The 14,999-nt window shown below is 38.6% G+C and overlaps 1 long non-coding RNA gene across 1 annotated transcript; it reads right to left on the reverse strand.

Moving 5' to 3' along the window:
• Positions 1–316: 316 nt before the first annotated feature.
• On the reverse strand, positions 317–14,661 carry LOC149940421 (uncharacterized). Its single transcript, XR_016481171.1, has 4 exons — positions 14,624–14,661; positions 5,827–6,003; positions 497–593; positions 317–409 (listed from the first exon to the last, which is right to left on the reverse strand). It is a non-coding gene; the product is annotated as an uncharacterized LOC149940421 (long non-coding RNA).
• Between the last annotated feature and the right edge of the window lie 338 nt (positions 14,662–14,999).

Consider the following 14,999-nt stretch of genomic DNA (forward strand, 5'->3'; position numbering starts at 1 on the left):
AATCCGTTAGACCGATGTGATGAAGTGTCTAAAACTTAAACAGGTCAAAATTCAACACCGACTAGACCAATTCATAAGTTTAACGTAGAATTATTTGCAAAAGAAACTTTTGATATATAAAGAAACTTTAACGGTTAAATTGTTATGTTAAATGTTGAAGCTTCCAAAGTGATCCGACTAGTTTCCTTCAGATAAGGAAAACAAAATCATTGGTTATTAAAATATTTACCTTTATTTTACAGTTTCTTTAAATACGAATACACGTGGGATTACAATCAAGCTAAATTTAAAAAGATGTATAAAAATAAAAATTTACCTAATGTATCGGTGTACATAATAAAAAATCCAATTTTTCAATTTATAATTTGTGGTCCTCTTTTGAAGAAACAGATAAGAAATCAGAAATCCACTTGAGGTTCGAAAATAATTATTTTGTTATATAATTATTAAAAGTATTAGGCCTGGTTGTTATTTGAAATGAGCCCTGTCAACGTACCTCATCCAAAAAAATGTGTCTAAAGCGAAACGTGCTTGACCAACTATACATCCTAAAAAGATTCCTGTGATCTCTTGGCTGTAGTATTCCGTATTTTCTGAATGCAAATAAGAAAATATGATAATCATTACCAAGAGCTATTGTTGAGTTATAAGGTAAAAAGGTGACTTTAGCTATATAGATGATAGTTAATGTTTCCTGCGGTGATGCTGTAACGTGTAATATCCGAATTAAGTCAAAATTGACAATCATTTGATAAGTTTTAATCCAATTCTATAATATTAAATATTTATACCGCGGTCAGCTGGGTTACACCTGGAATATTTGGTGGAAATTGCTGGTCGCTTTTACGCCAAAGCTTGGGCTTAGCGCATATCGGGAAATTGGACTGTGCGAGTACTCGATCAGCATCGAGTAAATGACGATTTTTGATGTCAGATATTCGAATGCGAAAATTTTAAATACAGGTCGTTAACGAGTATCACAAATTTGCCTTAATCCGGTACTCGAATAAGCCACCTGTAAAACTCACTGAATTGTTTTTCCCGCCGACAATTTTCGGGTAATCGGATACACGACAATAATCTCTTTGTCATAGCCAGTCACCCGAGTAGAAAAACGGCGGAATTAAATCCGAACGAACATCCCTTTTTCTTAATAATAAAATTAAAATAACACAACTTGGCTTTTAAAAACATTATTTTAATGTTATAAACGTTAAAATTGCGAGCTTTCGGGTACGTGACCCGTTGTCAAGCACTAGGTGCTTGACAAGGGGTCACGTACCCGAAAGCTCGCAATTTTAACGTTCTAGGTGCTTGGCAAGGGGACACGTACCCGAAAGCTCGCAATTTTAACGTTCTAGATGCTTGACAAGGGGACACGTACCCGAAAGCTCGCAATTTTAACGTTCTAGGTGCTTGGAAAGGGGTCACGTACCCGAAAGCTCGCAATTTTAACGTTCTAGGTGCTTGGAAAGGGGACACGTACCCGAAAGCTCGCAATTTTAACGTTCTAGGTGCTTGGCAAGGGGACACGTACCCGAAAGCTCGCAATTTTAACGTTCTAGATGCTTGACAAGGGGACACGTACCCGAAAGCTCGCAATTTTAACGTTCTAGGTGCTTGGAAAGGGGTCACGTACCCGAAAGCTCGCAATTTTAACGTTCTAGGTGCTTGGAAAGGGGACACGTACCCGAAAGCTCGCAATTTTAACGTTCTAGGTGCTTGACAAGGGGACACGTACCCGAAAGCTCGCAATTTTAACGTTTATAACATTAAAATAATGTTTTTAAAAGCCATGAAGTATCAGTTGTGTTATTTTAATTTTATAATAAATTTTTAACCATGGATACAAAATTCAATTTATATCGCTTTTTTAAGTTTTTTAGTTTTGGTTTGGTTTTTGAGAGTGCTCGGAATTATCTCTGCCGTGAGTGCCGCAGTAATCTTATTTAGTTTAGCGTTTTGTTAATAATTTTTATCTTTTTTAACTTGTTAGTTGTTACATCAAGTACCTGAACTGCTTGAGTTCTCGAGTACCCAAACGAGTTTTTTCTGACTACTTGACTTCTCGAACAAGGAAAATGTTTAGCCAGGGAATGCCGGTCCTTCGTTCGACGACGGTGCTGTCGAAAATGTTCAAAGAAATTTGTTTCATTGGAAAGAACACTTTTTCACGAAGATATGAGCTGATGAAAAAAACAAGCTGTTCATTGGGGCCAAAATAGCCTTCGCATTTTTTTACGTAAATGAAAGAAATGTCTGAAAGATTTAATTGAACATTCTATTCGAATTAACATGATAAATTTACAAGTGAGGTTCTATGGTACCTCCGTTTGGGCACGATGATGTATGTTTTGAAACGAGCGTCTGATCATATCAGGAGTGACAAGTTGAAAGGCTGCAATGATTCGGTGACAAGAAAAAGTCCATCGGAGTTAGGTCCGGAGACCTCGCAGGCCATCGAACGTGACCGTTCCTGCCAACCCAACGTTGAGGGAACTCGTTGTTAAGATGCTCCACTACACATCTAGGTACGTGGGGTGGTGCGCCGTCATGTTAGTACCAAATCTGTCTTTAAGCTTCCAGCGGAATATCTTCTAAAGTGTCTGCTATTTCGTTCTGCAAAAGCGCCAAGTAGCGTTGTACATTAAGACGAGCTGGGAGGAAGAATGGGCCAATAACTTTATCCCCGAGCAAACCCGCGCAAACATTCAGTCAGAGTTGTTGTTGATGATGGCGAGGAAAACTCCCGTGAAGATTTTCGTCACACCACATGTGGGTGTTTTGATGGTTGAAAGGCCCATCTCTCCCCAAGGAACACTCGTCGGTCATCAGCTTTTGATTGATGAAATTTGGGTTCCCATCAGACATGGTTATTAGCCAGTTGCAGAAATCAAATCTACGTTCCATATCTCCTTCGTGCAGACCTTGGTGGAGGGTCGCTTAATACGGATGGAAGTTGTGATTGTGAAGAGTGGTCCACACGTAGATCGTCGATAATCCGAGATCGTCGCTTGCACCTCTGACACTTGCTCGAGGATACGCAACAAATAGGCTAGTTGATGTTTTGCCGACCTGGTCCACGAAATCTAGGATTGACGTTTCCGTAAGTCTGAAAGTCACGAACAGCTCCATGAACGGTGTTGTGGCTTGGTCTTCTATCTGGATATCAAACGGTGAACAATTCACTAACCCTTTGAGCGTTACGATTGGCTTCTCAATAAACGTTAGAGAATGGTTGAAAACATAAAGATTTCACATAAAATACTAATTGAAAACTTGACCTTTGTGCGTAGTTGGCCTACTGATACGTGTTTAGGCCTACTGTAGGCCTAAATTGTCGTTTTGGTAAATTATATGTACTTTTTTTAAGGAATTTAATATTTTATCGTGATTTCTTTCATTTACGTACAAAAATGCGAAGGCAATTGGCCCCTATGGACAGCTTGTTTTTTTTCATCAGCTCATATCTTCTTGAAAAAGTGTTCTTTTCCAATGAAATCAATTTCTTTGAACATTTTCGACAGCACTCTACAACCTTCTCATTGAAACGTTTTTTCAAGCACCTATCGAGCTGAAAACATATTTTTTACAAAAACCCGAAATTATTTCCGATTGTTCTGAAATTTTGGATTTAAAGCGATCGAACACTAGACAAATTACCCTGAAAATTTCGCAACTCTATCTCTTGCAGTTTCTAAAAAAATGCCCATTCAGAGCATTTCAAAACACCCTGTATAATATAGCTTAAAAATATTACGAGAAAAAGTCTTAAACTTTGTTTAAACATAATGGCGTCCGATGCAAATTTAAATTGTCTAATATTTATATTCAAAATTGTCTCCTTAAACACGGTTTTCGGTTGAATGGGATTCGGTCCCATGGTAAAATCTCTAACATTGTATCCCATTGGATATAATTACGTTTTGGTTTCTAGGTTAATATGTTGTGATTCAGTTGAATAGGAAAAATAATTTCCCCACCCAAAACCCCTCTTTTTAACCCTGGCCCCGCTTAGATTGTTGATATTTTGAAAAATTAAACGAATTTTTGCTATTATAATACTTTATTTTATCTCTGAATAACATATTTTCTTAACAATAATAACTTACCCACCCAAAATCCCTATTTTAAACCCTGGTTCCGCTAAGATTGTTGGGTTATTTCTGTCAAGCACAAGCCACGGAATCCATACTCCGAACCTCGTTTAGCATATGTAACGCCAGTTTCACAATGTCATACCTATTAGATTATGATCTTAGCCAAATGGCCAAGAAAATATTAATCAACGTAACAGATATTACATTTTTGTCTTAACCAAAAGGCCGATAAATTACGGTTCGATGTTCGACTGGACATATATTCCTATAGGAGCAGTTCAACAATCAATAAAGGACCTAAGTAATGCATAAAAAACGGTTATTTACAGACTGACCGACATTATATATGGATATTTATCAAAATTATTTTCAAAATTGAAACCCGGAAAATATTGAATTTCAAGGAAAAAAGTCTAAAAATACAAAACGGTACGAAATAACCAATATTTAAGACATTGTATAGAAGAAACTACGCAACATCTTGTTTACCATTTTTTGTATTTTTTGTTGTAACCATTTGTTTGTATTCCAATCCTTAATAATTTCTAAAAAAAAACTTATTATCCATTTACATTGTATAAAATCATCTATATTTCCCTTAAATTTAAATTCGAATTCCAAACTAACATAGTTTTTTTAGATAAATCGTTATGATAAACCAGATACCCTTAGACCGAAGTTGTAAAATATAAACCTCTTTAAAAGTGTATCCAACGAAACTCGCGCCAATTTCTGGGACCATAAATACTTCGTCAATTGTCCTCTTGATATATAAGTAGCCCGAGGGCGAAGAGTAGGGTCCCAGCATCTATCACACATGGTGCCCAAAAGAAGCGAAAGTCTCGTTTCCGCCGCTCAACGCGCTTTTAAAAATACCATTATGAAAAACCCCCCTATTTTACAAAAGAAGCTATTGATTCTTAAGAAGCTTCTTCCCAAATTTTCGCCAGATTCAACCGAGGAATTTCAGGGAACGAACGCCGTTTCGTTCCCATCCTGCTCTACCCCTAAATGAGCAAATTCTCCGAAATAAAGTTTAAGTTTTTTAGTATAGAGAATCTTTGTCTTTAATTTACCTATAGCGTTGCACGCATAGTGACAAATCGAGCTTCATTCAATTAATAGAAGAGATTTACTAAAGTTTTCGAACCCAGTCATTTTTCAGTCGGTGGCTAGGGTTTCTAGATAGAGCTCTCCCCTCCTTAGAAAACCACATAAATTGCCACTTATTTATAGACATAGTCCAAACTATGAATACTACCGTCGCGTACCCTACTATACATATAAATCTATTAATCAAAAAATGAACCAAATTTAAATTTCCTATTCAACCGAATCCCGCCATATTGGGCTAGAAACGAAAATACTTTTCGGTTCAATGAGATTCGGTCGAACGGGATTCGGTCCAATTGGAAACAAAGAATTATTTTAATTCCCGATATTTCCAAATCATTGGCATTAACGGTTTTTCAAGATGAATGTACAGTCAATTTCTTTCCATTTTAGAAATTTATCTCAAATGGAGAGAAATTTGTTGGTGTTTTTCGAAATATCGCGAAAAATGTTTCAAACAGCCCCCTTAGGAAAAACCGATTTCACTAAAAATCACAAAGAAATTAATGAAATAACTCGCTAGCTTCTGCGTCTCTCACAGGCTATTATTGCATTTTCCCTATTTCGTAACGATGCGTTTTCAGTCAAGTTATTAAAATTAAATACAGCTCACCAGTGACCGTCAAAGAATTTGAAATCAAGTGGCCAAGAACTACCCACGAAAGGCATATAACACGTAATCCATGAAAGCACGACAGTCGAGAATCTCCTCTTTCGTCGTCTTCTGAAGGAAGTATTCTTTTTAGATTTTCGACAACCGAAAACGAGGCGCAAATTTTCCATGGAATTTCTATAAGAAATATACACTTTAAAACTTTTAATTCGCCACCGAAAACTACAGCTGCGCCACCTAGTCACATTGCCTAGAACTATATTTGGGTGATACGGGTAATGGCGTTATGCGAAAATGCGCGTTTTATAACATCAATTAAAACATTTTACTAACGATTTTAGCATATTTTTTAAAGCGTGTTCGAATGTTTTGTATTAACAAAGGTGTATATACGACATTTATTTATTAATTTTGAACTGTCAATAGGTATTGAATTCGTAAATATAAGTATAAATATTCGAGTTTAATAACACTATGAGTAGGCCTTGGAGAATTCATACACGGGATCAGTTTGAAAGTTTTAAAGGTATGTAGGAAATTTATTATTATCTTCACATTAGAACAAGCCCAGATTGTTCTAATTTCATAGACTAGTAGCTTCAGCATTTTGTATAATGTATAATGTATTTTAAATAATTTTATTTGGTATATTAGTGAATCGCTCCATGCTTGAAATTTTGAAGTATATTGGAGATAAGTCTACTCTTGATCCATAGAATAAGGTGTGCGGATGCTTAAAACAAAAGTTAAAATTTGAAGTTGGTGATGGAAAACACAGCATTGAAAGTGTCCATTGTTCATGCAATAGTGGTAAATATATTTTTTATTAAAACCCAATTCTTTAATGTAACCTGTTTTACTTATTATTCTAGAAATTCAGGCTTTTGCAAACATGCAGTAAATTGCTGGTCTATTTTATATATAAAGATACTGAGAGCTATCCCAACTTTCTGACTTTAGAAGTGGGGTAAAATGAAGGAAAAGAACTAACTGTGCCTTTGGTATTGTACGGTAATAAAATGGTTAGAGTTGCGAGGGTTAAATTTGGCTGGCTCAAAAAGGTTTATGTACTCTTATTTGGTCACTTAGCTAGTCTCAAAAATTTATTTCTAGCTTTTAGTCGGGATGAAATATTTGTGGAGAGTCCATTTGTAGCGAAGATAATATCAATTGAAGAGGCAGTGGCACAAAATAACTAAGTTGGAACGGAAGAAATCTACTGGCTAACGACTGTAGAGGCTACTAAGAAAAAATTCAGCTAGGCCTTTTCATTTTTTTGTCTATTCTCTCAAGGGCTATTTTTAATTGATATTAAGAGAGACTGACAATATTTGAAGAAAACGTTGTCCAAATATATAATTTTTATTTTAGATTTTAGTTAAAGAAAAGTTATAATTAAATTTACACTTCTAGTCAAGGAAAGTTATATTTTTAATATGTTAAATTAGTTCCTATTTTAAATTTTGGCCAATTAGTATTTGTAGATAACAAATGAACTGAACTATTTATGTTATGAATTTTCTACTCAATTAAAGGCAAAAACAAATGTATTATAGAATTAATTCAAAGTTAAAAGCAATTAAATTCATTGAAGAAACCACTTAATTAGAAATTACAATAGAAGTGAATAAAATGTTAAGATATGCAAATAAGTATTAAAAATAAAAACCATTTGAATTTACAGTATTATTTTTAATCATATTGGGATCTGCGGCAATAGCTCGAAATGTTATTAATCAACTCGAAAACTCATACCGAACCATCAGGGTGGCAAAGATAGGAAAATTGGGGTCCAATACAAAATAGAAAAATATGCCCTTTTAACGCATAATTTTGTGGGCCTCAATGTAATATTTTCCAGCGATAATGACAATCGAACGGCTTGACCTAAAATTAATTTAATTCATTAGTATTTCCTTATTTTGCAGTATATAATAAAACAGATCACCTTTAATATATTAGTTAACCACACATTAAAAAGATTTTTGAATTTCGGAAAATTGTGAAACGATAACTCCAACGTTCTTTTCTCACCATTTACTCGAATTGTAATATTTTTAAAGGCAGTATTACTACAAAAAGGCAATTTATGCCACCTCGGCGCCTACAATCCGCCATATTAATCGTTTGTTTTGATCAACAAAGTACGCAGACAAACCAAGCTGCAGGGGTAGCGACTGTGGCGCCGCCTATACCCGTTTCGCTAGCGAATAAGTTCTTTAAAGCTAGCTAGATAACTAAAAATTTATAATAACATTCTTGAATAACATTTAGATATATATTGAACAATAATGTTGATAAGAAAGAATGTCAATTTTCATATTTCACAAAAATATCTAGGGACCAAATTCCCTCTGTCTCTTTCATACGACTTTCCAGGGATAAAATTCATTAGTTGCATTCTGTATCAGAATATTAATGTACAAAAATGTCCAGATAATATTGCAAAAAAATTTTCACAAACAAAACTTTCAAAATATTCAGGGTGTTTTTTTCATCGAAAAAGTGATTTTTTTCTTCAAAAACTATGTTTTCCAGAAAGTTGAAATTTGTACTGTACGTGCCGGGGGACACTTTCTACCAAAATTGCATCTAAATCGAAAAATATTTTCACTTTTTTTGAAAATTTAAATTTTAACCGCTAGGTGCTATAAGAAAATTGTCAATGAGAAAATTGTAGAGCGTCACCGAAAACGTACAAATAGCGTTGGCGCGAAAAAATAGACGTATTTTTCACTGAAAAAATACGACTTGAAAAAGTAAAAAGTTGGGCAAGCTAAAATAACTTTTTTTGAATCCCATTGGGAGAGTAGTGTAACTTTATGAAAGTCAGATTTTTGTTAATCTGGTGTTTAATGCAATAAATGACGCTGAAAAATCGAGGAGACAATGATGAAGAAGGTATTACACGATTTAATTTCGTAGGATGAAAAATGCGAATTTTTTTAAAAACAAAGAGACATTTTATTTATCTACATACAAACAAAATTTATAAGTACGTTTCGAAAATACCACCTTCGGCTGCGATGCATTTTTGGGCGCGAACAATCATATTGTCGAAGGCGGCTTGAATCATTTCCGGGGTTACTTCCCGGCAAGCGCTTACAATTCGTTGACGCAGCTCTTCAAGGGTCTCAACCAGAGCGGCGTACACCTTGTCCTTGACGAAGCCCCAAAGAAAGAAATCCAACGGAGTCAGATCCGGCGACCTTGCTGGACAGTGTACGGGACCATTTCTCCCTATCCATCGTTGTGGAAATTCGTTGTTTAGGTAATCTCTCACGGCTCTGTGTTAATGAGGCGGGGCACCGTCTTGCTAAAACCACAGTCTTGCTCGTTGCGCCAACGGCAGTTCGTCAAGTTGTTGTTCTAGCTCATTTCTCAAGAAATCTAAATATCTCTGGCCATTTAGATTTTGCGGTAAGAATACTGGACCAATTAACCGGTTTCCAACAAGACCAATCCATACATTCAAGCACCCAAATTGAAAATAGTGACGGTGTTCATATCCTCAGTGTGGATTTGTGTCTTCCCAAACATGATTATTTTGATGATTGTAAGGGCCGTCTCTTGCAAACAAGGATTCATCCGAGAATAGCATGATGCGGAGGAATTTAGCAGCCAGTAGCAGCCAGTTGCAAAAATCCAGCCGTTGTTGAGCGTCTCCATCTCGTAAACCGTGGTGAAGCGTTGCTCTGTAAGGATGGTACTTATGCCTATGTGAAATTTCCCAAATGCGAGTTTTACTGCAAGCCAAATTGCATTAAACACCAGATTAACAAATTTCTGACTTTCATAAAGATACACTTCTCTCCCATTGGAATTCAAAAACAGTTATTTTAGCTTGCCCAACTTGTCACTTTTTCAAGTCGTATTTTGTCAGTGAAAAAGACGTCTATTTTTTTCGCGCCAACGCTATTTGTACGTTTTCGGTGACGCTCTACAATTTTCTCATTGACAATTTTCTTATATCACCTAGCGGTTAAAATTTAAATTTTCAAAAAACGTGAAAATATTTTTCGATTTAGATGAAAATTTAGTAGAAAGTGTCCCCCGCCAGGTATAATGTACAGTACAAATTTCAACTTTCTAGAAAATATAGTTTTTGAAAACAATCACTTTTTCGGGCTAAAAAAAACACCCTGTATATTGAACGAACATTTTCATATACAAAGTGTTTCAGAAAAGTCTGGCACCAATTTACAGGCTGTTTTTTGGGTAACAAGGAGTGCAAAAGGTCGTCATAAATTGGCCTCCAAAACGTCTAAAAACGCGCAAATGTGCAGTTTCTACTAATCCTTAGACCCAATGCTTTCCTTTTACTAAGCATTTGGTTTTTATCTTTTTCGATGGCTAACAAAACTAGTAACAAAATTGCTTTATTATAATGAAAAAAGTAAGCTACGTGTAGAAATACGTTTTCACAAAAATATGGTGTTTCTCAATGACTACGCCTATTAAAATAAGGGAATTATAGTTTTTTTTTTATTCTTCCAATGCCATAAGTAGGTACAAATTTAATACCTTGTGAGGCGCTTAGCTCATATCCGTGTTTTGTTTTCCGAATGCTAGTACACTGAATGTATTTGGCTTGTGTAATTACTGGTCTCATTAAATAGTCACCCACAAACAAATGTTTGGAGTCTACAGGTTTAGTCTACAACACATGTTTTAATAGTTTTTTTTGGACGGGAACGAGGATTAAATTTGCTATAAATTGAGGGTGTAAAGCCCGCATTTGCGGATGCAAATGCGGGCTTTGTCCTTAACAGTCTTTCCCTTTACTTCAGAGAGTTATCTCGTTGTTTTGGGCCAACGCTGCTGGGGTAGGTAGGGATGACTCATCCTCGCTCGCGTCGTCCACCTTCGGAATTCTCCGAAAGTGGGGTAAAGTTACCGGTGACGCTTACTATCGCACCACAGTGAGTCCGCAATTATTTCTTTACGGGCTTTCTTCTCCAGCCAATTAGGTTGGAGACCGGTAGCGTCATCCGAGGGGCCCGCTATATAAGGGACGTCGGAACAATAGACTCCGACCTAACCAGTCATATCTTTTGTATTCTCTCTTCTAGAGAAAGTTTAGTTGCCATGCCTTTTAATATTTGGTAAATATATGTATATATATATATATATATATATATATATATATATATATATATATATATATCATTAATAAAGGGTATTTTACAGTTTGACTCTCGTACATGGCTTATACATAAGCCGACAATTTCCAGGCTTCACAAATGGCGCCCAACGTGGGGCCTGAGTTGTTGAATGTACGAGAGTTTATGTTATTTTAATTTTTAAGTGTAATTTTTGGGTATGGGTTAGTTAAATATTTAGTGTTAGTGTATTTTCTACTTAAGTGTATTGGGGTACCTTTGTTTCCCAGTGGGTTTTCCGGAGGGGTTTTTGGGTTAGGCGGCTCTAGGGATTTTAGAGTCGTGATTTAAGTCTTAAACATTAAAACCAGGTCCGGAATGGTTTTGGGAAATGAAGTGGTACTGGTGCTGGAAACCCAGCCCAGGAGGATATGGCTCAAGTCATGGCTCATGCTTTGCGCTAGGCCTTGGACGGTTTTGCGACCAGCCGGGATGCGGGAGCACGCGCTTCCCAAACCCCGAGGGTTAAGATAAATGTAGAAGCGCCGATCTACATGGGACGGCCGACGAGAAGTCTCCGTTGGAGTTCCTGGAGGCTCTCGACCGGTATCAGGCGGTTACGGTGTATAGTGAATTGGATTTCCTCTTGCAGGTACTACCGTCGTGCATGCGGGGACCCGCTGCACTTTGGTGGTCGTTCCAAGGAGTGTTTGCCTCCTTGAACGTTTTTCGTCAGGCATTTCGCCACGAATATTTAGCCACCGATTACGGCAGGCGTATCCAAATTGAGTTGGATACCCGAACTCAAGGTGCGGAAGAACCCCTGACGCAGTATTTTCACTGTATAGCTGAATACTACCGAGGCCGATAGGGTAGCTCGAGTGTTACGGCAATGTCACCCGACATACCGTCATCACTTAAGGCAGGGTTGTAGAGAGATGGTTCGATCACTTAGCAATTCTACCATGGGAGAGTTTGCCTAAAGAAAAAGTGGCAATTTGATGTGTAATGAGGTAAAGTCTACAAAATATCTGTAGAGGCTACTTAGCGTCACTAGCGCCATCCGTGGTAGAAAAATATTTCGCCAAATAAAAAATCTAAGTGATCGAACCATCTCTCTACAACCCTGCTTAAGGGGAAAGGCATTCGCCACCCTGAATGAGTTGTCGTAGGAGGCCAAGATTGTTCAATCTGACCTTCTCGCGCAAGCCTTTTATCGCCCCCAGCCCACCGCTTTAGAATCCCTAGAGCCAACTCTGACTTACGGGGGAACTTTAGGACAGGTTGGGCGAGCGCCCCCTGTTACTGGTGGCGCGGTGAGTTTAGCAGCCACCGAAGTGCCGGCTAATTCTAGCCAGGTATCTCTGGGTGTTATGGGAGTAGGCCTAGATGCTTTGGATCCTTATTGGCATTATAGGATTCAGAGACAGTCTGCTAATTGGTCAAGCGCGGCAGTAGCCCCTCAACCAATGCAGCAAACTTTCCAGCAGAATCCTGTAGAAAGTTTTAGGCCGGTGCGCCAGAATTTAGTTTGTTATGGTTGTGGGAAACCCGGACATATCAAACGCCAATGTCCCGAGCAGGGAAACTGGCGAGGGAGGCCTTCCAATTAAATGGATGTACATCCAGGAAAGGGAGTGAGCCTCGGCAAAATTCTGACGTTTGGAAAGCCGGTAACGAGGGAGAGCTTCCGAATACTCAGAATTGCACTCTCTTGGTCAACCGGTGTGCTGACGGAACATTTGGCGGGAAAAATCCCCCATTGTTACGGTTCCGAGCTTTGGAACATTCGTTTCTAGGCTTGTTAGACTCTGGTTCCTCCGTCTCTCTCTTGGGTGATAATTTTGTCCCCATTTTTGAGCAAAAAGGGAGGAAAATGAGCGAAAATAGCACTACAGTTAGATTTGGCCGTGGCACGTGTCGTGTCACGGGCAGTAACAGGCTTTCCATAAAGTGGGCCGGCGGCATTCGCCGCCAGCGCTTTCTTATAGTTCAAGGTCTGAGCCCCCCTGTTATCTTGGGTAGATATTTTATTGGGGCGGAAAAATAGACCTAAGAATGTGCGCGGGAGGGTTCCGAAGAGGAAGGCGAAAGGGTAAATTATTTTCAGGTAGACAATGAGAGTCCCGGCGCCGTGGGAACCCCCGCAGCGTTGGAGACGTTGGCGGTTTCAGAGGAAAACTCTTCTGACTCCGCGGAGGGAGAAAACTCTTCCAAGGAGTGGGGGATGCCTTTCGACAGGAAAGCCATCATAAGTTCGCAAGTTACTGATCTAGGGTTAGCGAGGATTATCGCTGAGTTAGAGCGGGCTAGAAGCTCTGGAAGTCCGAATACGGCATTGGAAGCCGGGACAGTACTAGATCAGTATATAATGGACAAAGATGGCCTATTGTTTAGGTACTTCGCTCCTTGGGATGAGGAGGATGAATACGGGCTTGAAAATGCTTGGAAAGTGGTGGTACCTAAGAGACTTAGAGTACCATTCATTAAGTATTTTCATGACGATGCGCTTGCCGGCCACCAGGGGGTTTACAAGACGTTTAAGCGTTTTGAAAATAAGAGTCACGTGGTCGGGTATGAAGCGGGACGTTATCATAGTAGATCATTTTACAAAGTGGGCAGGACTCTACCCGCTTAGGGAAATGACTACTGAGAAAATATGGGAGAAAATGAATAAAGCTTTCTGTCGATGTGGATTCCCACGACAGGTTATAACTGATAATGCATCCTTTTTTTCTAGTAAAAAGTTCAAAAGGGCCTGTTCGGTTTTCGGCATTCGCCCTAAGAGGAAGAGACGGCGTAGAAGGGGTGAGAGCGCTGTAGACCCCCCTAGGCATCACTACAATCTGCGTTCAAAGGTAATTGCCTAGTAACACTTTTTGGGTGGGGTCTAACTTATTACGTTGAATTTGAGATACCTTGAATTGTACGTAATTTTGGCGGAAGATTGTTGCGCATTCGCACCATCTTTTAGCAATTGTAACCAGGATCGGGGAGGTCGATCCCGATCTCACCGGTCGGCCCGGGGAGCAGCCACCTCCACCAGAGATCTTCCTACCCGGGGCGCCAGAATGGGCAGATGGCCCAAGGAACACCGGGACAGACCACCCTGTCGAGAGGAGGGCAACCAGCCCAAACTACAAGGCAGACGGCCTTAGGAGGACCCTTCAGGCATACCGCCAAAGGATCAAGCGGGCAGGCCACCCACTCCGCAACAGCATCACCAGCATGAAGAGACTTTGAAGACCTACGTCAACGCAATATTGCCGCCTGCGACACAATCCGAAACACGGTAGAAATCTTTCGTTGTGTTCGAAAATCTTTCTTTCAATACTTAGGTATTGGTCAAAAAAAAACAGAACGGGTTTAATGCAACGCTTCGACATTTATTGGTGGTCTCTTCTCCCTCACCCGTCTCCAAGTACCTAACGCGGTAAAATATCACTTATTATTTTAAAGAGATTGCGGAATACTACAGGAGCCGTTTCGAACACCTTTTATAAATATCATGATCCATGTAAAGTCGTAACGTAACAGTAAATGTTACCTCTGAAAATACCTAAAACAAAGAAATGCATTTTTTACTGTGTCCCTTGGTAATTTAAATCACCTTGTTATTATTTTAAATCGTAACGATAGCATACATCTAGATGCGAACGCTTAATAAGCTTTTGCTAATAGAAATTTGCATTCACTTATCTCATAAGACGTTTTAAATACTTCTTACTCAAAAGAACACGAATTTGTACCCATACCCAACTTTTAGTTCTGGGGACATTTTGAAAAATTGGTACACAACATTATTGATCGCTGTGAGATTATTCGCGACCGAAACGGGTCTAGATGACGCAACGGTGCCAAACCGTATAACGGGTCTAATAACGTCAAGCGTCTGGATAATTTCTAACTTGCAAGCTTCCACAGTGCATTAAATTTTAACTCCGACGTGTAGTTTTGCCCGACGCCGTTAGGGAGCGCAACCTTAGATTTCGGTCACGAATTCGTAACACACCTCGAATGTTCGAACGGGTTCAAAATAATGTGCCCCAAGTGATCATTTTGTACATTTTT

The sequence above is a fragment of the Leiobunum rupestre genome, chromosome 6, assembly GCF_980474605.1.
Source record: "Leiobunum rupestre chromosome 6, qqLeiRupe1.1.hap1, whole genome shotgun sequence".
Classification (NCBI taxonomy): Eukaryota; Metazoa; Arthropoda; class Arachnida; order Opiliones; family Sclerosomatidae; genus Leiobunum; species Leiobunum rupestre.